The following is a 25,997-nucleotide window of genomic DNA, read 5'->3' as shown; positions in this document are numbered from 1 at the left end:
TTCTGACTTTCAGTTTAACTCAGTAATTCCAACTCAATGATACTTGTGCTTCTGTATTTGGATTCAAAAGACATGTTAGGAAAAGACTATCAAAAAGACCAAAGAATTTCTGTGGAAAGGAACAAACATGTCAAACAAAATATTCCTAGAGCTATGCTGTCTAGTGTAACCACATAGTGGATCAAAGACTTAGTATGAATAAAACAATGTAAAGTCATTCATTAATACATGCTGAGATGGTATTTTGTATATGTTGGATTAAATAACATATATCTTGAAAATTAATTTCACCTATTTCTTTTTACTTTTTTAACGTGACTAAAAGAAAATCTTTATGACTTACACTATATTTCCATTAGACAGCCCTACTATGGGTATGATATAATTACATTATACATACTTTATTCAGTTAGCAAATACTTAATCCAACATCTATCACTGTCAGGCCTATGCTAAGTGCTGAGACTTAAAGAATAAACAAAGATAATGGTCCCTGCCATCACAGAGTTTACATTATCTCTTATACTTCCACTACATATGTCATATGTATTATCTCACTTATGATAATGCATAAGAATAACAGAACACCATTTGGGGAGCAAATGCCAATACCTGACTTAGAAATTACAAAATATGAATCATCAGTACATTTATAGTACTGGTCATCTATTTTTGTGATACATTACTTACATTATTATGTAAGTATTCAGGGGTCTTCAGAGAAGGACAGAGGTTGAAGTTATGAAGTGTCCATAATTTTAAGAGGCTGAGTTCCGATTTCTGGACCCAAGACCAAGTTTTAAAGGTTTTTTAAATCAGGCTGATTTCTGAGGATTTTACATCAAAATTCAACCCACAAATTTATTTGAGGACTTAAACAACTCTTTATTGGTTTTGTCCTACTAAGACTTTCACATAAAAAACTATCATGTAGAAATTAAAAAAAAAAAACAAGTAGCATTTCTTGAGTACATGACTTTTAAAACAAAATATTAGGTAACATCAACAGGACAAGAGTATACAATGTTTTCTAGGCTAATAACTTTCAAGAAAATGTTACCAATAAACAAAATAATTGTTCAGGTTTTATTGACAGCTACAAAGAGCAGGCAAAAACTACTTTATCAAAAGTGTTAATCTTTCTTAATACATAAAGTATTATGGACATATGATAGCTATTGAGAAACAAAGTTTCCAAGTTTGAAACATCCAAAATGATTTCACTGATGTTTTTGGTTGAAATCTACCATCATCTGAAATACAGATGTGTTCAGCAAAGGAATACTATCCCTTGGTTTTTAGCTGTGCAGGTGTGGTTATATATAGCTGTTTCAACATTATACAAAGCTACATATACAAACTGATAATTCATAACTTAAAAACTAAAAGGCCAAAGAAAAATAATAATTACTCCGGACTGGAGAAAAAAAAATTACCCAAGGAAAATTTAGCTGATCTCCATAAGTAATAAGATTAACATTTTGCTTTTAAAAAAGATCAAACCCAAACCTTTAAGCTAAAGTACTACATATATGATCATGAGTCCTTTCAGACCATCATTAAACTACTAGTGCTAGTTTGCCAAATACAATCAAATATAGTTAGAAATACAACTTTTTTTTGGCTTTCAGTCCAAAATGGCCTAATTTTTAAATGGGCCTTAAATGATAAAAGATCATACAGCTTAGTAAGCAGGAAATCAGCCTGAGTTTGACAACCAACTGTCACTTGTCAGAAACATCAGAAAAACAAATAAGAGTTTTCTAAGATTTCCTTTATAATCTGAGTAGAGAAAAACGGAAGAAGGCAATTCAGATAAAAACGTGACAAAATTTATCCCCAGCTTACTTTCTGCCTAGCACCTGACTAAGGATTTTTACATGTTATCACAAATATTTGTTCCTTCTCCTCCTTGGAAAATTCAGAAAACTACATTTTCAATCCTCAATGCTCTCCAAATTGGGGAGGAGTGGGATAGGGATGGGCAGGGATGATGAGAAACCAAAGAATTTCTGTGATAAATGTAAGTGCTTTAAAATCAGAACCTGCCATAATATACAAGAGATTCTTTCAAATGATGTTTGTTTCAAATTACCTATATTTAATTCCACCTAACAACTCCATACAAATAATCTTTCAATTTGATCCCATTAAAGAGAGGTGACCCCACATGGCTTAATCAACAACTACAAAAGTATTACCTTACAACTTCCTCTATTTCAAATTTGTGATTTGCATTTATTTTCCACTAAAATGCTGAAGTAGCTTTATAAATAGACACTTATCTCAGTATCTTTCACATATTAAGTAGGGAAAAAAAACATTGTTTCATTTAACCTAGTAAAAAGGCACCCAAAATTCTATAAATACCACCAAAATTTTAAAAATTCCAATACTGGTCTAAAGACAGTAAAATGGGCTGATCATAAACGCTAATGATCAAGTGAAGCACCATCCAAAGCAAACACCAATACTTCAAATAGCTACTATCTGAAAACTAAAAATTGAGTTGTGTTTCAACTCCTAAGATAATGTTACAGTTTTAAAATATAACCTTACTGGAATCTTCCTGGAAGTCACAGATACTGAAAACTCCCAAACCACTCCGGTATTCTTGCCTGGAGAATCCCCATGGACAGAGGTGCCTGGTGGGCTACAGTCCACGGGGTCACAGAGTCGGACAGGACTGACCGACTAAGCACACACACTAACATTAGTTGGCCAAATGTAATTTTTCCTCAGAAAGACCCTTTGTTAAGATATTAAAACAGTCCTGAGGACATATGAAATTTAAATTTCAGTTACATTGTATACAACAATAAAAAGAGAAATAAAGCTAACAAAAAGAGGTTTTGTTGTTGCTGTTGCATAATTTGGTTTATTTATTAAGTCTCAAGACTCTAAATCTTTACAATCTAAATTGTAAGTAGCAGGCAAGGAACATCTGAAATGTTAACAATAGATCATCGCCATTTTCTAAATAGAAATATTTACACTTTGATTCAGTTCTGACAGCTGGGTGTTAAGGAAGCATAAACTGGCAAATACGGTAAAAATGGCTTGACTTATAAACCGAAGTGGAAAGATGCTTATGAAGATGGTTAATGGCAAAACTGAAAATGAAACTTGGGCATACCATCAGACTTCACATAACAAAATGGGTCAAGGAATTCAGTTAAAATTAAAAAATACATATGTATAAATAAAAACACAGTCATGTTCTTACCACCCCGCCCCCCCCAAAAAAAAGGAATGGAAAGGAAAAATCAGGAACATTTTAAGGCAACCGATCAGAGGAAAGAAACGCTTTATTCCTCCACTGTTTACTAACATTTAACACGAGCATTTGCAGCCAACACCTGGGTTTGAAAATTGCAGCAGCATTTAAACGCTGTCCTTTTTAACGTCCACCCAACAGGACTTTCAGCAACATTTTGAATAGTAAATATTAACCAGATAAAGCATCGTTCGTATATTTCTATCTTCAAGAGCTAATGGGGGGAAAAAAATAAGATCTTTCTTTCTCCCATATATAGCCATTCTTTTCCCTCTTATTTACTGCCCTTGTCGCGAGGTTAATGAACCCTAAACTTATTTTCCTTCCTCCTATTAATGAAAGGGGGTAGGGAACGATAGAGGGGAATTCAAATGATAGGAAAAACTGGAAAATACACAGTGGCATTACTTGCTGGATGAAGACGGAGAAGTCTCTCAAGGTTTAGCACGAAGGAGACAATCCTGGAAGACCCCCCTCGTAAGACATACTTTACCCCAAGGCCACACCAGTTTTCGTCGGTTTAATTTCTGCTTTTGCAGGGGGTGGCCGTCCCCCGGATGAACGTTCCCCGGGGCATGCCTCTCTCTTTTCCCCAGGGGGCCCCCAGCTGCACCGGGTGGGGGGTTGGGTGGGGGGCGTTGGCCTCGGCTCCGAATTTTGCAGCGAGGCCCGGAAATCAGTCCCGTTAAGAGCCGATTTCACCCATCAGGAATGCGCTCCGCCCCCGCCACCGCCTCCCCGCCGCGGCCGCCCTCCGCGTCGCCTGCTCCGGGGGGCCGGGGAAGTGCCGGAGCGGAGCGCCGCCTCCGCCCCCGTCACAACACCGCCGGGTCGGCCGCCGTCGCCCCAGACTGCCCCGGCCAGGAGGACAGGGCTCGCGGGGCGGATCCCAAGCCTCGCCTCCCGCCCGCGCGGCCGCCAGCGCCGGGGCCGAGCCGGGGAGGGGGGGCCGCGGATCCAGCGCGAGGCCTGACCCCCAATCAGCCCGTCAACCCCCGGCGCCGCCCCGGCCCCGCCGCGCAGAGCGCGAGAAGGGGCGCCTCTCCCGTGGGATTTCCGAGTCCATTTCTGTCCCGGGGAGCGGCTGGAGAGCCCCGCGTCGGAAACGGGAGCCGCGCCCCTGCCCTCCGGCTCCCGGGTGCAGCCTTCCCCCACTCACCCCACCCCGGACCCGCCCGTACCTTCAACTCCTCGGCAGGGCGCAGGGCTGCGGGCGAGCAGGCCCATCTCCCGGCGGCGGCGGCAGCGGCCAGAGGAAACACGGAGGAGGGTTCCTCAGAGCCGCCCAGGCGCCTCTCAGCTGGGGCGGGGGGAACGCAGAGGAGGGGTCCCGACGGCCGCTTTCCCGAACTCCTCCTCCGCAGTTCTGTCTTGACGGCGGTTCCCGGGAATCAGCGCCACAACTGCCATTCTCTGCCCCCCGCCCCGCTTCCCTCAGCCCCCGCTGTCTCCGCCCCCTCCTCCCACTCCTTCCTCCCGCCCCCTCCCCGCCCAGCCGCGCCTGCCCCGCCCCGGAGCGCCGCCCGCGTGCCTTGCGTCATGGCGTCACGCCCACCCCGGCCCGTCGCTGGACGCGGGGGGACGCGGGCGTTCGCTCTCGCTCGTTTCGCCAGGTTCCCCTCACGGGAGTGTCCCACCTACGGCTCGGGTGGCCGGGAGTGTGGCGCCCCCCTCCACGCCTCCTGCTTGACCTCCGCCCGAGACTGTCAGCGGCCCTTCCTGCCCTTCTGCCCGCAGGACTTCTGCCGGGCTCTGGGGCAGGTGTCTCAGGACGGGTTGGGGGGCGGGGGAGGGGGGATGCCTGGAAGCCGCTCTCGAGGTGTAGGGAGGTGATGGGCATGGGGAACCCCCGACTTTCGGCGTCCCGCACGCCATTGTTCAGTCCTTTTGTTTTCTCGCGGTTCACCTGCTAGAGTGGCAGATCCCAGGGAGAGCAGGGAGGGGTTGCTGCAGCGAGCTGCTTCGCTCTGCTGGAGGAAACGTCCTCTCAGAGTTCCCCCCTCACGTTTTAATAGAGCGCAGGCACGGCTAAAAGCAGCGCTTTTTAGCCACAATTTAACACCCTGTGTGAGGGTTCGGAGAATATATCACTCGCCCCCCCCCTTTTTTTTTCCTCCACCTCTTTGATATCACGAAGTCGCTTAAGTATTCAGAATTCGTATTTCAGTCCTGTTCGATACCTTCTAAATGACTTTAATCCACTTTTTCTGTCCATCCCGTCCTAAAAGCCAGTCATACCCTCTCTGAATTTTTTAACCTCCACATGACCGGTTATCAGTTTTTCTTAGTTGAATAAACACGTTCAGGCCATTCCTTCCTATTTGATTTCAAGATTCAGTCACTCTTTGGAATACTGAGAAATAGGGATGTGATACATTGGACAGTGTGCCTTTTTGCCATCTGTTACTTGACTATATCACCCTGTCAATCCTTGCTTTAGTGTGTCTAATTAGACACAAAGGAGCCATGAGCATACTTGGTATCTTTGGTAACCTAGTAAATGTTTACCAATTACAAAGCTAAACAATCTAGGCAGTTTAGGTCTAAGTATCTTTGACCACAAATCTTGAAGTAATCATGGATATGTTCGTTTTTATTTATCTGATGTTTTAAAGCTGTTACATATTCCTTTCAGTGCTATTTGAAGGCTGCCAGCAATTAATTAAGTGGGATACTTTAAGCCTATAGGTAGTACAAGAATAGTTAAGTTAAATGGATTTATAGAATTGAAACCGCGGTGTCTTTCAGGGGCTCGGAAGAGCTCTGGTGCTATGTAGCTCTTTATGTCTCAGCACAGAAAAGAATTGAGAGGCAAAGTGATAGACAAGTGATTTATTAGAATAGAAAACCAATGAGGTTTAGAAGTGGCAGATGAGAAATGCTGTGCCCTGAGAACTTACTGGGCTGCGTTTCATAATCAAAGGAAAAGTGGGGAGGAAGAGAAAAGCTTCTTTGTCTTTCTTGAGTAGATGCTGTGCTTCCATCATCATCAACTCCTCTTTGTTATTCAGGAGAGTTTTCTCATCCCTACATGGTCAAGCTAGGTCCACAAATTACTGTTTTTATGCATATAGAGAACATGTCCTGGGGATCATTAACTTACTGTGCTCGCTGGGCAGTATGTGGGTCTCATGCCACCACTGTTTTGTTGTTTGGACGCCTGTCTAGTGTTCTGCTGCATGGTTTTGTTGCTAAGCAAGCCTGCTTGGTTTTGTGGTTCAGCAAACCTGCTTTCTTGAGTAATCATTAACTTACAAGAGTTTCCCATATTTTTTCTACTTATAGTCCCCTAAGAGGGATTAACTATTTAATCACCTACTTTGTCCCTTTACTCTGTCCCTGTCAGAATGGTACCCACACATTATATAATTCTTCTTGTAATTATGTCAACATGTTGAACATTTCAGAACAGATGGGGCATTGGCTTGGAAGGGAGTTTTGAGTATAGAGGCTCTGCAGAGTGGGAACGGTCTTGTGTTCTAATTGTCATAATTTCCGGAGATGCCTTTTCCTACATTTCTTGTTGGTTATTTGCTCAGTCTCTGACTTTTACGATCTCATGGACTGTAGCCTGCCAGGCTCTACTATCCATGGGATTTGCTGGGCAAGATTATTAGAGTGGGTTGCCATTTCCTCCTCTAGGGGATCTTCCCAACCCAGGGAGCAAACCCATGTCTCCTGCATCTTCTACATTGCAGATGGATTCTTTACTGCCGAGCTACCAGGGAAGCCCTGTTCTTCACTAGGAAAGTGTAAGTCTATTAATCTGTTGAACAGCTCCACTCAAATCCCTCCAAGCAGTTCAAATTTAGCCTGTCCAAGACATAATTTGTTTTCTTTTTCTCAAAACTTGCCTCTATCTTTTACCCAGGACCATGCCAGAAATCTAAGGATTCTTCCTAGGCACCCTCTTTTTGATCAGCTGCAATTCATAATTAACCACCAAGTCTGCTTACTGTGTTCTAAATAGCCCTGCACTCACCCTCTCTTCTATATCCCCCTTCTGCATTTGGAGCAGTGGTTTCAACTTTGGCTGCATGTTAGAATCTCCTGCAGAGCTTTTAAAAATCCAGATGTCCAGGATGCATCTACCAATTAAATCAGGAGTACTGAGGATGGCACTCAGATGTCAGTAGTTTTTAAAACTCTCCAGGTGATTCCAGTGCAGAGCCAAGGTTGAAATGCAGTGCTAGGGCTTCATAATTTCTCACTGGATTACTGAAGAAGTGTAATAATTTTTGACATCTCCCTTCTTTACCTACTCTCTTCTAATTCATTCAGTATTAATTCAGTAAATATTTATTGGGTGCCTAGTATATGAGGCGGAGAAGGCAATGGCACCCCACTCCAGTACTCTTGCCTGGAAAATCCAATGGATGGAGGAGCCTGATGGGCTGCAGTCCATGGGTTTGCTAAGAGTCAGACACAACTGAGCGACTTCACTTTCACGCATTGGAGAAGGAAATGGCAACCCACTCCAGTGTTCTTGCCTGGAGAATCCCGGGGGTGGGGGAGCCTGGTGGGCTGCCGTCTATGGGGTTGCACAGAGTTGGACACGACTGAAGTGACTTAGCAGCGGCAGCAGTATATGAGGAGAGGGTTTTGCTATTATAGAAAGTAGGACTATAGCAATGGAAAAGGTCTTGTATCTGTTTTCATGGAACACATATTCTGGGGGCAGATTTGGGAAAGGCAGAATAATTAACAAAAAAGACATAAAAGGAAATAAATTTACCAGAGTAATGTAGAAACCAGGGACCTTGTTACTTCAGTTTGGGGTATCAAACTAAAGTCCACTCCTCTGATATTTGAGCTGGTTTCTACAAGATAAGGAGGAAAACAAATTAAGGGGCGGGGAAGGCAGAGAGAACAGCAGATGCAAAGGTTGTAGCAAGACAAACTCTCCGAGTTCAAGGCAACTAGAGGCTTAAGCGGGCTTCCCTCAGACAGTGTAGAATCCTGCAATGCAGGAGATGTGGGTGTGATCCTTGGGTCAGGAAAATCCACTACAGAAGGGAATGACTGGCTACCAACTCCCGTATTCTTGCCTGGAGAATTCCATGGACAGAGGAGTCTGGCGGGCTATAGACCACGAGGTCGCAACGAGTCAGACACGACTGAGAGACTAACACACCCCCACACAGAGGCTAAAGCATTGTGAGAGGGGATGTGATGTAGGCTTACAGAGGCAAGGAGGAGGCAGATTAGTAAGACCTTTTAAGGTCATGATAAGAATTCTAAATAGTCGGGGCAGTGGGTGATGAGAAACAATAGATTAAGTGGAGTGACCCCCAATTTACCTTTGGAAAAGATCACTGTCCTTGTTTTTGTGGATCAGATTATAACAGAGCTAGAGTAGAAACAGGGAGAGCTCTTAGGAAGCTACTACTAGAATTCAGGAAAGAAGTCATAGTTCTTTGGACCAAGGTGGAGACAAAAGAGGATGATCTTGGTATTTGTTTTAGAGGAAGAATTGATAAGACTTGCTTGGATTGGAGTAAAAGTAGGGAATGAGAGAGAGCAGTGAGGTAACAATAATAACTACTCTATATTGAATACATATTACATGACAGGCACTGTTTTAAGTGCTTTATAAGTAGTAGGCCATTTAATTATAAGAGTCCCAAAAGGTAGGTGCTATTAATATACCATTAACAAATGAGGATCTGAGGCTTAAGAGATTAAGTCATTAGCACGAAGTTACATAGCTGATAAATGGCAGAGCTGAAATTTGGACCATGCAGGCTGTCCAGCTCCAGAGCTCCTAACCTTCCCCCTCCTCTACCCCAGCCCCCTCCATTGGTGACACAAAGTGAAAATTTCTTTAGCCACACAAAACTGCTTGCACAAAACCTTTCTCCTTTCTCCCTCGGCTCCTCTGTCTCTCTGACACTTGAGCATCTACTTTTCTCTGCACTTGCCATCTGCTCTGCCTAGAGTGCCTCCTCCCTTCTCTCCGTCTCATTCAGTACATCAACCATCACTGGTCCTTACAGGCTAAGCTGAGCACATCTTCTCTGGCTCCACAGCAACGCTTAGATCTATAACTTTCTGTGTAAAGCACTCATTATTATTTATAGGTCTTTTCTACCAAATTCTGAAGTCAGGTAGCTTATTTCGTGACACATAAGAAAGAGAGGAAGGAAGCAATCAATGATGCCTAGCAATGTACACATGGCATGCCTTCCCTGGGCAATGGGAGATACAAACACGGTGAAGCATTGTCCCTGCTTTCGAGAAGCTTGTAAACTTGGCAAGGAAACAGACACAGAGAAAATCGCTCTTAATCCAAGGACCCAAAGAGTGATAAAAGCATGTAGGAGCACTGGACAGGACATTGGAGGGAAGAAGCTCAGCTTTAGCATCATTTCTTTGGGGAAAACGGCAACCAGGAAGGGGACCCTGGATGCTTTGTTCTCCATCGTCATTTAACAGGGCTTGGGGAGGCAGTTTGGGGACCTCATCCAGGAAGACTTGGAGATTCTCAGTTGACACAGTTGATTCACTGGAATGTGCCGCTTCCTGCCCCCTCACTCTCACCTGTTCTTTTGTGAATACATATATTGATTCCCAAATTGGTTCAGTTTCTTCCAGGCAGGGTCACAGAAGTGTCTTCTTAGACAGTTCCCTTCTTTTATTCATCAATGAGGTTTTAGAGCCTTGGTTCTAGCTGCTTACCGAACTTCTGTGACCCACCATGTGGGGTCCAGTGTGTAAGGCTGTGAAGAGGGTGCCAGGAACATAGACCACACTGTGCATGCTGCCCTGTGGATGTGCGTCACAATGGCCCTGCTAATGTACCCCACCATCAAACGGTGAAAGTAGTATCTACCCCTCTGTGTTGTTCTCTAAGAGTCCCTGGGACTGCAAGGAGATCCAGCCAGTCCTGCCTAAAGGAAATCAGTCCTGAATATTCATTGGAAGGACTGATGCTGAAGCTGAAACTCCAATATTTTGGCCACCTGATGTGAAGAACTGACTCACTGGAAAAAACCCTGATGCCAGGAAAGATTGAAGGCAGGAAGAGAAGGGGACGACAGAGGATGAGATGATGGCATCACCGACTCGATGGACATGAGTTTGAGCAAGCTCTGGGAGTTGGTGACGGACAGGGAGGCCTGGCGTGCTGCAGTCCATGGGATCACAAAGAGTCAGACAGGACTGAGTGACTGCACTGAACTGGACCCCATTGTGTTGTTCTCAGGATTTTTTGTTGTTGTTGTTCTCAGGATTAAATGAGCAAATGCAGATACAGTCCTTGGGCTTGGCACACAGTAAATCATCAGTAAGTGTTAGCTACTATTACCAGGTAAGGGGAAACTCACTAGAGTGGGAGATATTCCAGTTAGGATTTTAAAACTCAGGTCATCTGTGTCCCAGCTTGGATGGTTCTCTTAATTGTTAGGACCATATAGAGAATCCAGAAAGAGAGGGCCTTTTCTCTTCCAAGTTGAGAACCTAGGCGTCTCGCTGGAAAAGTCCTTCAGGTGGCTGAAGGCTGAGTGGCTGTGATCCACCTGTCCCACTGCTCTGCCTCTTACACCTGACCTCGCACAGGGGAACTGGCACTGTATTGTCCCCAGATCCCACCCAAGATACCCTTCCTTGTGGGAAGGCTAGACTCCCCAAAGGACTGTTCAATCAGTTTTTGCAGTGGTATTTCTCAAAGTCTCTCATGGTCAGAACCATCATTGCTAGAATCACCTGGGGTGCTTACTAAGCTAGATTCCTGAGGGGTCCTGGAATCTACTTCTTAACAAGCTCCCCAGATAATTCATATCACATGTTTGAGAACTATAGCTTACATGCTTCAGCCATTATGACAACATTCCAACTTTGAGCAGTTTTCTTCTATTAGATCTCTTGTTGGGCCCTTCAGAAAGGACTGTATCTCCTTCCTCTTCTTGGTATTCATTCAGTTACCCAAAACCTGATTCATTCTCCCTCCTACCCATTATCCAGATGTGCCATTTCCTTTAACCTTTACTTGTTGGAGACTGGATTCTCAGGGCACCATCGTCCATTGCTTACTTCAGTCTTTCTTGATTATCTTCCCTATTTGGCTGACTCCTAAGCAAGCTGACTGCGTGCTGGTGACCTGGACCAGAATCCCACAGAGTCCCCTATGACTCGATCTGGTTAGACTCCATGTTGGACAGAGTGAGTCTGGCTGACTAGGTCCATAGTGGTGTCCTGCAATGGGAGCAGGATGTCAGTGGATGATGAGCAAGGACTTAGTGTAATTGTATATCCCAGTTGGCTCAGGACACTCCTGGCTGCTGTCTGTGTGTGAGCTTAATTAATAGTACCACCTTTCACTCTTGAAGGGTTCTGGGCTAGACAGTGAATTATATGGTCATCTTGGTGATAAGCCTCACGTCAAGACCATCAGTTGCATTGCTGTAGTCCCTAAGTTGTGCCTAGACTGCCACCTTCCCACCTTCCCATCCTCCAGTCCCATGCCATGGTTCCTTTTCTTCCCTCCAGTTACTTAATGAACTTACTTTGCTCTCATGCTTTGGGCCTACATTAAGGGATTTATAAGAAAGCACCATGAAATTTGTTGCTGCATTTACATTTACTGACGCTCTTTGGAAAATGTTTTTCTTTAGCTTTAGCACCTGGTATAGTCATGTTTCCCTTGTTTCTTATACCCATTTGTTTTGTCTTCTGGATATCCAGTTGTGGGACTGAAAGTATTTTGCTTGGCTGTGAGGAAGCTTGGAGCAATGTATGTGGCATCCTTCTGGTCTGTGTTTGAACAGGATACACTTTACATACTTAACTCACTTCTGACTTAAATCCTCTGTTTCCACTTCTTCACTGAATTTGGATCTAATTTTTCTGGTGTTATGTGTACCTGTAACCCAGCTTTTATCCTTTTTGAAACAAGGCAGGTATAAAAAGAAAAAATGTGTATGCACATACGCCCACAAGCTGGTACTGATTGCTAGTGATATAACCGAAAGGAATTATTTGTAAATGTACACAAAGAATGTTTTTCTCACTTACAAAATATCATGTTAACAAATGAATGGCACTTTAAGTAATGTTGAGTATAGCATTCTTCAACTACATTATTATCTAGAAAGTGAAAAGATTCCAAACAAAAGCAAACAAGAGACTAGATTAGTTTTCAAGCTGAAATATTTTTAGCTATGACCCAGAACCTTATACCGAATAATGTAATGAAGAACTGAGGAAACCACATGGCCTAATTAGATAGCAATCAGGAGTGTTTACCTTCACAGTGAAATCCTGTGCTCCAAGAGATGGAGAAAGGGAGAGGAAGAGGGGAGGTCAGGAAACCAGATTTGGGGATGTACAGTCCAGGTAATAATGACAACCATAAGGAGGAGTCTGTGATCAGAAGCATGTGGCTTATAACAGTCCCCAGACAACTGTTCTTTTTGTTGGCCTTGATAATATTGCAGGGGTCTTGGGGGCTGGCTCTTTGTGGTTTGCAGCTAACATAAAACCACATAAAGAAATTCACCTTAATGAAATGACTGAAGAATATGTTTTATAACTAGTTTACTTTGGATGTTGCACTGAATTGATAAGACTCAAAGCTAGCTGTTCTATGGATGGTACACTGAGTCACTTTTGAATAAATTGGGCATCTAGTTAAATCTGCTTCCGAAAAATGTGACCCTAAAATTACGGAGGTAATGTTCTATATGGTGTTCCCTGCCCTCTTCCAGCATGAATATACCTATTTATGTTTTTTAAGATGAAATTTTTGAATTTTTAAAAATGGGAGTATAATTGCTTTACAGGGTTGTGTTAATTTCTGCCGTACAACAACAGCTGTATATGAATACATATAATGTATACACAGATCCCCTCCCTCCTGAGGGTTCCTCCCGCCCCTAACCTGTCCCTCTAGGTCAGGACAGAGCCCTGAGCTGAGCTCCCTGTCATTCAGCAGCGTCACACTGGCTATCTGTTGGGATTATTTTTAAAATACAGAGAATTTTCAGAAAATAAGGTAACAAACTCATGTAGCTCCTGATAGAACAAATGTTACCATTTTCTCATATTTGTATCATTTTCTAAAGCCAAAGGAATGAGACATTAGAGAGGTGAACTCTGCTTTGTACCTTTCCCTCACCCAAGGTAATTGTTATCCTGAAAGTTCTACTTTTCTGGTTCACATTTTTTATCCTTTTACTACAAAAATGCTTATTTCCAAATAACAAATTTTTTTTCCTTCCAAATGTAAATTTTACTAAACAAATTTTTAACATAAATGGTATGTAAATTCATATCATTCTACAGCCTTTCTTTTCCTAAACAACATTGTTTTTAAGATCTATCCATGTTAATACATAAAATCTGGTTTATTGATTTTAACTGCTATATAAATGAGCATTCTCATACATATCTCTTTTTGCATGTGTTCTCTGGGGTATATTAAGTAGAAGCAGAATTGCTGAAGACACTCTTTTATTTTTTATTTTTTGAAGACACTCTTTTAAAAGTAATTCATCTTGTGGCCCCTGCCCTCACTTTGATTATACTTATAGATATTAATATTCAGTGGGTGAAAAAATACACATGTGCACTTGGATTCTCAGAGTCCTTCCAGTAAAAGGTCTAAAATTACTAGTACAGGCAGATAAATGCTCATGATCAAGGTTCCAGTATATCTGTTTCCTCATTTCATAAAGAGGGCAATAAAAATATCTCCTTAGAGTTTCTGGGGGCATTAAATGAAATAATAAATATAGAGTATTTAGCACTGTGCCTGGTACTTACTAATAGCTCAGTAAATATTCAGTTCAGTTCAGTCACTCAGCCGTGTCCGACTCTTTGCAACCCCATGAACCGCAGCATGCCAGGCCTCCCTGTCCATCACCAACTCCCAGAGCTTACTCAAACTCATGTCCATTGAGTCGGTGATGCCATCCAACCATCCCATCCTCTGTTGTCTCCTTCTCCTCCTGCCTTCAATCTTTCCCAGCATCAGGGTGTTTTCCAAGGAGTCCGTTCTTCACATCAGGTGGCCAAAGTATTGGAGTTTCAGCTTCAGCATCAGTCCTTCCAATGAATATTCAGGACTGATTTCCTTAAGGATGGACTAGTTGGATTTCCTTGTAGTCCAAGGGTCTTCTTCAACACCACAGTTCAAAAGCATCAATTCTTCGGTGTTCAGCTTTCTTTATAGTCCAACTCTAGTAAATATTAGCTATTATCAATAGTATTATTATTTTAAGATGAGTGGATATTGGATTCAGTGGCTTCTATTTGAAGATAGTCTTTGTCCCAGTAAAGTAGATTTGTAAGGAAGAAAGAAACTTTTATTCCTCCCTGTAACACCATTTGGGGAAGTTTTATCTTTAAGTTTTTCCTTTCCTTTCAAATTGGGTTTAGTATTTTTGGCAGAAAGTAAGAAGATACCAAACATTTACACAGGGAGAAAGCACTGGAGAGAGGAAACCAAGGCTGAACTCAGCCCCGCTGGGAGTAGACAGCTGTTTTGCAGGTGCCGTCTTTCACCCTTTTCTGCCATCCATGCTGTTCAATGGAATTGTCACTTCAGCTCCACGTATGCTAGCCAGGAAACTCATCAGCAATTACCAAAAACAATTCTGTTTCTAGTATGGTTCCAATTTAAAAAATCCCATCTACCTTTGCCAGGGGAATCCCATCAGAAATATGTTAGCAGAGGACATATTTAAACAGTTACTTCCTAGCAAATGTGGCTAGACTCCAAAATGGCTCATTGAAAATCTATGTGAGGTAAAAAGTTGGAAAAGAGATGACATGTCATACCTTGAATGACATGATATTTAGGGCTAAAAGGGAGAATTAAACTTTGTTAACTTGCTGAATTTCATACTTGGGAGTTTGCAAAAAATAAAATAATAATCACAAGTTTGGAGCTAAAATGACTGTGCCGAGCCAACATTCCTGTCAATGATCAAAGAGAATAAGATTTTAAACTAGTTGGATAACTAAGCAAGGGAGAAAAATATCCGTAGTCTCAGGGCCAGAGATCTGTATTCAATTTCAAACTGTTTCTAAGGGGTTTTATATCCTGTGATAAAAGCAAAAATTTTAAACAATATATCTCAGGGACGTGAAGGGAAAACAATTGCTACAGTGCTGTGTTTTGAGATGGCTTTGTTCAAATAAAAATTGCCACACTAAAGTTGTATTATAATTTGCTTTTTACCAAGAACATGAGGGAACCCAATACAGATTTTGTACAATGTTGGTTCCACACTTTACACAAGCTCTTTTAAATGATTTTCTCTGTGATTCAGCGTTGACTAGAAGAAATATAATTTCATAGCAAGCACTTTGGAATTTAGAAAGAACACTTGAGACATACTATTTTTGGAAGTATAAATTTGTAGCACCATCAAATTTAAGGACTTGTATGACTAAAGTAGATGATCAATTGCAAAGAGGTATTTCTTTTGTCTCCATCTTAATATTTTACTGATTTATAGACCCAACAGAAAAACAAGTATAGAGGTTTTGTTTTGCTTTTAAATGAACAATGGATTCCCTTGAAACATTACATTTTTAAGACTTAGGAAATCTGGAGGAGAATGGAAGTTCCTTTCATTCTCTTCTCCCTCCAGTCTCTACTCCCACCTAACTCCTATCTAACAATGAGTCATTGTTTCTTTTAATTAGGCTTCTAATGTACCTTTGCATTGATATTCCATAAGTGAAGAATTTCCAACCTGAGATTCCTAAGTATACGAGTATATATATTTGCAAAAACAAAAACAAAAAAATGAGACATGAACAAAATTGAAAACAAACAAAATTAAAAGAAACATTTCAAGGAAGAGATGATAAAATTAATTCCAAAGATTCATCTTTTAAATAGAAAGTCCTAGAAAGGAAAATATGTTTGATACTGAAGGCAGAGAAATTAAACAGCTGATGGGTTTTAGCAAAAGGTTTGACTCTGGGGCCTTCCAAAGAGGCAAGTACACAGTAATTCTGGATTTTTACTTTCTATATGGCACCTGCCAATTTGTCCCTGTTTGACTGGTCAGTCTTTGATCCTGGTGAAATGGTATCATTTCTAGGCCTTTTCCTTTTAGAAAGTGGGCTCTGAACAAGATGCCTATACCTAGAAATTTTGTTCTGGTAGTCTGCCCTCAGTAGCTTCACATCTCCAGCCTGTCCCTTGGGTCTTCAACTTCAGTATTTATCAGCTCTTGGTTCCATCCTACCACACAGAAGATAGAAGAGAACTTAATGAACTGACAGATTTTCCCATGATAGCTGTCAACCACAATATTGCAGAAAATATCTCAGAAGGTTTATGATGGAATGTTTATATGTGAAACCATTCACCTCAGAGTGGGACTTGAACCCATGTGCCAGACTCAAATCCAGTCAAAACCCACAGTCTTCTAACTGAGATCACACACCTCATTTCAGGACTAAATGAAACTCAGGTTCTTGATGTCTTGTCACAGAAAGAATTCAGTGAGAGACAAAGTGACAGGTAAGAAGTGGATTTATTTAGAGAGAAACACACTCCACAGACAGGATGTAGAAACCATCTCAGAAGATGAGAGTGGCCTCGAAATGAGGTGTAGTTAGCTTTTATGGGCTGGGTAACTTCATAGGCTAATGAGTGAGAGAATTATTCCAACTATTGTGGGGGAGGGGTGGAGATTTCCAGGAATTGGGCCCCCGCCCCCTTTTTTGTCTTTGATGGTCAGCCTTGGAACTCTCATGGTGCCTGTGGGTATGTCGTCTAGCTTGTTGATGTGTTACTGAGGCTCAAGGTCTGGTGGAAGTTGACTTGTCTGCCATCTTGGACTCATTTGATCCTAATAAGTTTATGTCATGTCCTCAAGCTATGTCATTCTTTCAAAGGTTGTGCCCTGCCCCCTTCCCTTCTGTCTGTATTATTTGTATTATTAAATAAAATATTCCATAAAATATTCTGTTTAACATTTAACATAACACACTCAAATTTTATATACATTTATAGACACATGAAATATGAAAAGCTCATAATTTTAATAGACATAACAGATGCCAATAATGTCCTCCTTTCTCTCTTCCCTTTTTTATTCATTTACTTCAACAAACTGGGATACAAGAATTTGGGCTATATGATGCAATTCTTGTCTGAATATTCACAGGATTTAAAGTAAAAATTTGAGTTGGACCCTTAGCCTGTTACAAAGCTGTATGTTATAAAGAGTCTCTTTGCCTGAAGAATGCAGAAGTGTTTGTAATCTCATGACCTTGGCAATCTGTTGCTGCTTCCAGTCTCTCTGTCACCTTTGACCCCATTTCCAGCCTGGGCCGCAGCGCCTTCACATACACGCTAGATCCTCTGATCCTTTTCCCATTTCACTCTCTTGGTCACACCAGTTCCTGTCTGCTTTTTTGGGTTCTTGCTTCTGAACCTCAGAGAAATGCAGACTCGATTCAGATGCGTACCACCCAACCTCAGATTAGCAACCCCTTTATTCATTTCTGGTTGATTTCTAATATAACTTTTCCCAGCATGTCCCACTCTTCTAACTGCCTAATGCCCACACTCTTTTTATTCATTTTATTCCACGCATGCTAACTGAGACTCAATAATGTGCCCCACGCTGTGCTGTCAGGTAATACAGCAGGAAACAGAACAGACCCCATCCCTGCCCGGAGAGATTTTAGTCTAGGGAGGGGAAAGGTAGCTTCCCGCCTCTCTTGCTCTGCTGCAAACACCCAGGCCTTCAGGGAACCATTAACCCTCTCACCTTCCCTTTCTCTCTGCCTCTTATTCAAGTCTTTTTTACCTTCCCTCCTCCCTCAGGAAGAGAGCCAATCTACATCCTTTCCCATGAATTCTTGATTTTATTCCCTTCTTCCCTCATCCAAGACCTTACGCTCTGGCATTCTCAGTTTTTTTTACTCTGAAATAAATGATATTTCTCTTAAATCCTTTAAACAGTCTGTGTTAAACACAAAGCTGTACTTTGGTGAAAAAATGCTGACTACATTTGCTAATATCTTCAAACTCAGGGTTGGCAGAGTTTCTCTGAATGCTATCTCATGTTTTATTTTTTTTTTCTTTTGAAATTTGTGTACTGTCCCGAAATAATCAGCATAGGAGCCAGGGGACTGACATTCTTGGATCTGGTCTAAAGTTTCTGGTGAATAGTTCCTCAGCAGATATGTCAGCATTACTTCTTGTTAAATGATTCTATTTGGATTCTCTTCCAGGTACTTTCTATTTCATCCCGAAAAAGTCCCACACATCAAAGCTTGGTTTTTTAGTTTTTAATCTTAGACTGGCTAGCAAATCTAAAGGAAAAAATATTTTAATTTTGTGATCTACTAATTTTGGATTGGTAAGGAAGATTGTTTCAGTATCTAGGAATTAGAAAATTTCCTGTTAGATTCAGTAATTACTTCTTATACACTATTTACTGCATTGATTCATGAAAACCTCTCTCCTATAGATGATGTCATCCGTTAGTACTTTATTGTGGTCATAACCGGGAAAATCCTGAGTGTATGGTCCCTCAATTTCAGGGCCTTATTTTTCAGAAAGAAGGTGTTAAAAACTTCCCCTTAGGAAAACATCTGGTTCCCCTTTTAAAAATAATATGAAAAAGGCATCACACAAAACAAGTTTAGAAAGGTGATAGAGCATCACTGATGGTTTTGCTTTACCATTGCTCTTCAAGCCAGCATTTCTTCTTCAGGGACACAGAATATGTGAGCCAGAAGCACAAATATATCTTCTCTTTATTGCTGTTGATACAATCTGACAATGAGCTGTTATAGAGACCTGTGGGAAAACAGAAATTAATCCCGGCGAAGAGGTAGGCCCTTCAAATGTCTGAGGTGTGGGTCCTACGCTGTAGTCAGAGTCTGAGACCTCAGACCTTCTTCTTTAAGGGTGACTGCATTGGGTCTTGAATGCATACATTACAAGAGACAGGATGAAAGGGCAGCCGGTATCTAGTCCTGACACAAGGTACCCGCCTTCTCTTCTTTGGGTCAGAGAGGAAACTCCATTTGTGACCACTCCCTCAGTGTCTCATCATACTTGGCACTTTCCAAGAGGCTCAATACTTAACATCTCCTGGTGCAGAAGCAGGCTCAAGCTGTTGGGAGGGCGGAGTTGGGGCTAAGAGAGCCGTGAAGTGTGAAAGGCGCTCAGTACTATACAGTCCATGGAATTCTCCAGGCAAAAATACTGGACTGGGTAGCCTTTCTCTTCTTCAGGGGATCCTCCCAACCCAGGGATTGAACCCAGGTCTCCCGCATTGTAGGCAGATTCTTTTTTTGTTTTTTGTAGGCAGATTCTTTTTTTGTTTTTTGTAGGCAGATTCTTTACCAGCTGAGTGAGAGAGCAGTGGTGGTGAATTAAAGCAAATGAGCTTGCCTCCATCTGGGAGAGGTCAGCAGTCAAAATCTTCAAGTCCTAGGGACAAGGTGAATGTTAGATCACTTTGGAGTGTCTGTATGCAAAGGGTCTATTCCGGGGCGCCTGGGGTGATGTATAGGAGAAAGTTTCTAGATATTACCATCTTAAGACAACAAGTGGTGTGCAAATATTAGATCAAGGAGGCCTTTCCAAATTCTGGAGCAGATGTATTTCTCCTTGAAAAGAGTCTTCTATGAACCAGATGAGGGATTCAAAAGGGAATCAGGAGGGCTTTAGTTCCAGTAAGGATTGGGGCGGGGCAGGGGGGCATCTAGGAATCAGGGACTTGGGTCAAAGGCTCCTTAGACAGTTTGGCTCTAGGGTGATGGTTAGTTAGGGCTCTGAGAATTCTGCTTTAAAGCACAGGCCAGATGTGACTAATTATAAATCCTTCTGGAGCTGACCTAGCTGCTACTGTTTCACTGGCCATGTGGGACCGGGGGTCAGCTTACTGGAACCAGTGTCTGCTCATCTAAAACAGCTGGTGCAAAGCTGACAGTGACTGACCTGAAACACAGGTCAAAGCTCATCATCTGATCACACACACACACACACACACACACAAGCTATGAGTTAGAAAGGCTGCCCACTTATTATTGATGTAACATATGACCAGAGCATCAGCAAAGAATAAAAGCCAGGTTATTTAGGAATCAAGCATGAGAGCTGACCCATGAAGAAGCCAAAAGACCAGTTGGGTAAATGGAACGCTAGAGGGTTCTTCTATTGCAGCAAGATCTATAGGCCTCATACTATCTGGTTATAAAGTGTTGCATTTTGGCAGGGAAATAACAGGATGGAGTCTGAAAGAAACAACAAGAGATCGAAAAGAAAAAATTAGGAAGCTCCATTCTTCTGGCTTAAAAAAAAAAAATACTGCCTGCATAGTTACAAAAGGCCTAACTTGGCAACCATTCATGAGAAAAAAGACCTAGGGATTTCATTTGTAACAAGCTCAAAATGGGTGAGTTTGAAGAGTGTTGAAAAAAAAAAGCCAATGAAATCTTAAATTGTATTAACAAAGTATATTGTCCAGATAAAGAGAGGCAATAAAGATAAAGAGAGACACATATAAATCATCATGAATCCAGTGAAAGACAATTAGGCTGTAGAAAAAGCTGGAAACCATGTTGCCTGATATGTGGTCAAAAGAACTGGTTGTGCTTGGCTGAAAGAGAAAAGACTGGGGTAGGAATGTGTCTCCCAATGATTAAAGGACTCTCCAATGAAAAGAGTAGACTTGAGATTCATTAATCCAGAGGGCAAACTGAAAACTAAATTTTAGCTCAAAGAAAAGCAGACATTTAAAAAAATCAAATCTGATGAAAACAAAATTAAATCCTTTCCAAAATCATGAACTATCCATTGTGAGTATGTTCAAGAAGAGTTCGAATGGTCTTGTAAGGGATCCTAATTTATGTGTAGAAGCTCCCAGAAGAGAAGTAAGGGAGCTGCTTTGGGCAGCCTCCATGATCCTTCCCAGCCCTTGGGATCCATAACTAATTCTCTACCATGAATACTTCCATCTGAACACTATCCCTTCCCATTTCTTCCAGAGTTTCCTCCCATAATTTCCCCCACCATATCTGGGATCTTGATTTTTCCCTCTCTCCAAAGATTTTTTCCAATTTTTATTTCTAAAGAATGGAACAATATTCATTTGATCTTTTGTTTTTGCCTAGAGTGGAATGGCCACCTGATGCAAAGAACTGACTCCTTGGAAAAGATCCTGATGCTGGGAAAGATTGAAGGCAGGAGGAGAAGGGGACAACAGAGGATGAGATGGTTGGATGTCCATCACCAACACGATCGACATAAGTTTGAGCAAGCTCCGGGAGTTGGTGAAGGACACGGCAGTCTGGCATACTGCAGTCCATGGGATCACAGAGTCGGACACGACTGAGCAACTGAACTGAACTGAAGAATGGAGTGCTATTATTGATTTTACTTTTTTAGCAGCTTTGTATTTGGAAACAGCATCCTGATTTCTTTGGAGGACTTACCCCTCCCTCACTCTTAGTTCATAAGATTAGAGGGGTGTTAGCCCTTTAGTTCAATTCAGTTCAGTCACTCAGTCATGTCCAACTCTTTGCAACCCCATGGACTGCAGGACGCCAGGCTTCCCTGTCCATCATCAACTCCCGGAGCTTGCACAAACTCATGTCCATCGAGTCGGTGATGCCATTCAACCCTCTCATCCTCTGTCATTCCCTGCTCCTCCTGCCTTCAATAATTCCCAGCATCAGGGTCTTTTCCAATGAGTCAGTTCTCCGCATCAGGTGGCCAAAGTATTGGAGTTTCAGCTTCAGCATCAGTCCTTCCAATGAACATTCAGGACTGACCTCCTTTAGGATTGACTGGTTTGATCTCCTTAGGGATGACCATATGACACTTGCCTGGTCTACTAGTATTTTGAACAGGATTATTTCAGGGATGGGTGAGTGATTCAAGTTGTCCAATAAATATCATTTCTAAGATTTTTACTAGAACTCTTAGGAACTACTGGGGCTACTTACTTGTTAATTATAAAATTGGAGCTGTCAGAAGCCAGCATGTGTCAAGAGTCTACAAGAGAATGAAGCCAGCACAGAAATGTAGGGGGGGAAGCAGAGAAAGAGAAAGAATATCCTGATGATATTGTCAAATCTCTGGGCTTTCCAGTTACACAAGCCAATAAATTCCCGCTTTGGTTTAGATCTCTGTTTCTTGAAGCCAAAGTAGTCTGAACAACACATCTGGGCTTTCAGTTTCTTTTTGACTTCTCTCATTCATTCTTCTCCCTCCACTGCGCAGTGTCTAGGACCCATGGCAATCTGGCCCCGCCCACCCGTCTAGCTTTCTCTCCATAGCTTTGACCCTGCTGTAGACAACAGCACTGGTATGGAAGGGGCAGGCTGGCTCTGGGCCACTCCTTCTGAAGTCTGATTCTCTTGCAACATTTTTGCAAGTTACCTTCTTTACACTAATAAATGCTTTTGTCTCTGAGTCTTTTTTTCACATGGATCTCTCTGATTCTCTCTATGGCTGCTTCAGTTTTCTATTCTTTAGAATCTTTTAGTCATCTAAGACACGTCTTTTAGTCATCTAAGACACGTTTACAAAGCACCTACCATCTGAGCTAGATGGTGGTGATTCAACAGGGAAGTCAACTTTGACAGCCATTATGAACTTGGGCTTACCGTCCAGGGAGACTCTAACAGTACAGCTTTATCCAGATCACAACCTGGAGAGAATCCAAGCAGCTGCCCTTTTGAACCTTGATTTTACACAATGTACGAAAGCCATCATCATCCTCTTAACAGTCACATTTTCCCATTGTAGATATAGAACATACAGTTCAAAAGGAACAAAAGGATAAAGGGAAAATTCTTGGCCTCTCTCAGTTCCCTCATTTGCACATACAAGCAAATGAATACCTATGCTCCTCACCCCTTTAACAGAGTGGTAGTCTTTGCATCTTACTTTCTTTTCAACAATATATCCTGGAGAAATGCTATATCAGTACCCACAAAGGCACATTGTTCTTTTTAATGGATGCATAATATTCAACTGTACAGATACATCATGTATTACTAAAATAATGTCCTACTAACATATCTTAGATTGTTTCCAATATTCTGATCCTATAACCAAATTTGCAATGATGATTTGGGTTTTATATTATTTCAGGCATATTGTGAATCATCTGTAGGATAAAGTCCAAAAGTGGAATTGTTGGGTCAAAGGACATGTCTCTTTTCCACATTGAAATCTATTGTCCAATTATCCCCCCAAATGATCACATAAATTAGCAGTATATTAACAGTGGAAGAGTGCCTGTTGTCTAATATCCTCCATGACAAAGTCTATTTATTAAACATTTCGGTCTTTGCAAATCTAAGTGAAAATGCGATCTCATTTTCATTCTAACTTGCATATTTTATTGTCAGGAAAGCTGGGTATCAATTTGTGTTTAAAATCCACTTGTATTTCCTTTCCTAGGACCATTTGTCATGTCCTTGCACATTTTTCTGTTAGACTGTTGCCCTATTGATTGGTATAAGCTCTTTGCATTTTTTGAAAGCAGACTGTTTTCTGCCATGTGTTGCATTTTTTTTTCTAGTTTGTTATCTAATCTTTCATTTTGTTTATTTATTTGCTTTCTTATATTTATATTTGACCAAGAACACTGAATCTTCACTCTTTTTCATCCTCAGGTATTTTGCTAATTATAAAATTTGTTCCTTCTTATTATTTCTAAATGGGAAAAGAGAAGGGACAAACCATTCATATAAGCAGTTAATAGGCACATAAAAAGTTCAACTTCACAAATTAAAAAATACAAGTGAGATTTCATTTTTTTTACTCTAGCAAATTAGGAAAGATAATTAGAATAAAAAAATAGCATTGTTCTACTCTGTTGGCAGGAGTGCAAATTAGTTCAATACTTGGAAAAGCAAATTCTCAGCAAGTAAAAAAATTTTTTTATTCATTAATGTCTTCTAGGAATTTGTCATATGGATCTAACCACCAGAATGGACAGATTAATACATAGAGATATACTTCTACACAGCACTTTTTTAACAGGGGAAGAATTAGAAAAAAAAATTGAAATCTATTGCCCTACAGATAAATCACAGTACATCTATATTAACAGAGGCAACACAGCTACAATAATAAAAGTTTAAAGCTATTAATGATGTAGTAAATTCTCACACATATTACATTAAAGATGGGATACAAAATTGCTTAGACAGTGAGATCATAACCACATAAAAGTATATGAAAAACTGAAAACAAATGCCAGAGAAGTAGTTACTTGTGTTTAGAGAGATTATGCATTTTTTCTTTTTACTTTTCTGTGATTTCTCAAATTATATAATGTGCATGTATTATATAATCTGACAAAGGTCAAAATAAGCACACACAAAAGGAATGTAAAGCTATTTCTAGGATTTACTCTTCATCTGTTTCTATTATGACCAATAGGCCTTCAGTTTTTGTTTTTTTATTTTTAATTTCCCACATTAGGATTACTACAACCATCAATATTACTTAGTCTTGCTATCTCTGGTCTCCTCCAATATTCTGTCTGATTACTCAAAAACATTGCCTATCATTACTGAAGACCCCATTCCTGTTGGGACCGCATTGCTATTGCATAACATTTAAATTACTCAGCCTGGTACACCAGCGCTCCATAATTTGGCGTCACTCTGCTTGAGTCATCCAAGTGTATTTCCTACTACTCCCCAGGATATCCTGCACCCTCCATACAGTGGTCTCGTCACTGTTCCTGTCACCCCATGCCCTTTCTTTGACTCTGTTCCTTCTGTTCTCTGTTCTTCTAACTGCCTTCCCCAGGCTCCCTTTATGCCCAGGTCGTATTCATTCTCAGGAGGTTTTTTTCTCCTCCACGTTGACCTTCCCCTTAACCCTGGCTGAACTCTCAGAGCGTGTCCCTTCAATCACAGCCACAAAGTATTCAATGCCTTGCAGTTCTGTGGCTCTTTCTTTCATTGGCGGCATGGGGTCTCAGCTGTGGCACATGGATCTTCGATCTTTAATTGTGAACTCTTAGTTGCAGCATGTAGGATCTAATTCCCCAATCAGGGATCAAACCCATGCCCCCTAAATCGGAAGCATGGAGTCTTAGCCACTGGACTACCAGGGAAGTCCCTCGACCGTTTCTTGAGTGCTAATATTGACTTCCCAGCCGTGTCGAAATCCTTGTGAAGCCAGTCGGTGCTAACCGCAACCTTCTTGCCTCCTTTCCCTCATTCCCACACAGTGCCCAGCAGAGAGTGAAGGCCCGGCCAACTGCTGAGGAGGCTGCAATGATGAGCAGGTCCTTGGGCAATGTCTTCTTTTCTCCTTTCCTCTGTTCTTGCCCAGAAGGCTGTCTTCTGAGGAGGGCCTGCCCAATGGCAGAAGCCAATTAGAAGAAGTCCTAGTCGCGTCCAAGGATAAGATGGTTGGATGGCATCACCAACTTGATGGACATGAGTTTGAGTAAGCTCCAGGAGTTGGTGATGGACAGGGAAGCCTAGCGTGCTGCAGTCCACGGGGTTGCAAAGAGTCGGACACGACTGAGTGATTGAACTGAATTGAACTAGTTGGGTTCCCACCCTGGCTACACTTTAGAAGCATTTGAGGAGCTTTAAAAATATGGCTGAGTAGGACTTCCCTGGTGGTACAGTGGGTAAGAGTCCCCCTGCCAATGCAGGGGACATGGGTTCAATCCCTGGTCTGGGAAGATTCCGCAAGCCATGGAACGACTAAGCCCTGCACCACAACTACTGAACTCTGAGTGCTCTAGAGGGC

General features: G+C 41.7%; 1 protein-coding gene across 3 annotated transcripts in view; it reads right to left on the bottom strand.

The window, feature by feature from the left end:
• Window positions 1–4,733, bottom strand: part of RNF19A (ring finger protein 19A, RBR E3 ubiquitin protein ligase) — a 52,619-nt gene extending 47,886 nt beyond the window's left edge. Inside the window, exon 1 of one of the 3 annotated variants that reach the window (XM_043879279.1) lies at window positions 4,459–4,733. The gene's annotated coding sequence lies outside the window, so the exon portion shown is untranslated. Of the gene's footprint in view, window positions 1–3,685; window positions 4,018–4,458 lie in introns of those variants that run through there. The other 2 variants (XM_043879280.1, XM_043879284.1) reach the window with 2 other exon arrangements.
• Window positions 4,734–25,997: the final 21,264 nt, after the last annotated feature.

Source organism: Cervus elaphus, chromosome 21 (genome assembly GCF_910594005.1).
Source record: "Cervus elaphus chromosome 21, mCerEla1.1, whole genome shotgun sequence".
Taxonomy (NCBI): domain Eukaryota; kingdom Metazoa; phylum Chordata; class Mammalia; order Artiodactyla; family Cervidae; genus Cervus; species Cervus elaphus.
The sequence above is the reverse complement of the archived record's forward strand: the minus strand, read 5'-3'. Positions and strand labels throughout refer to the sequence as shown.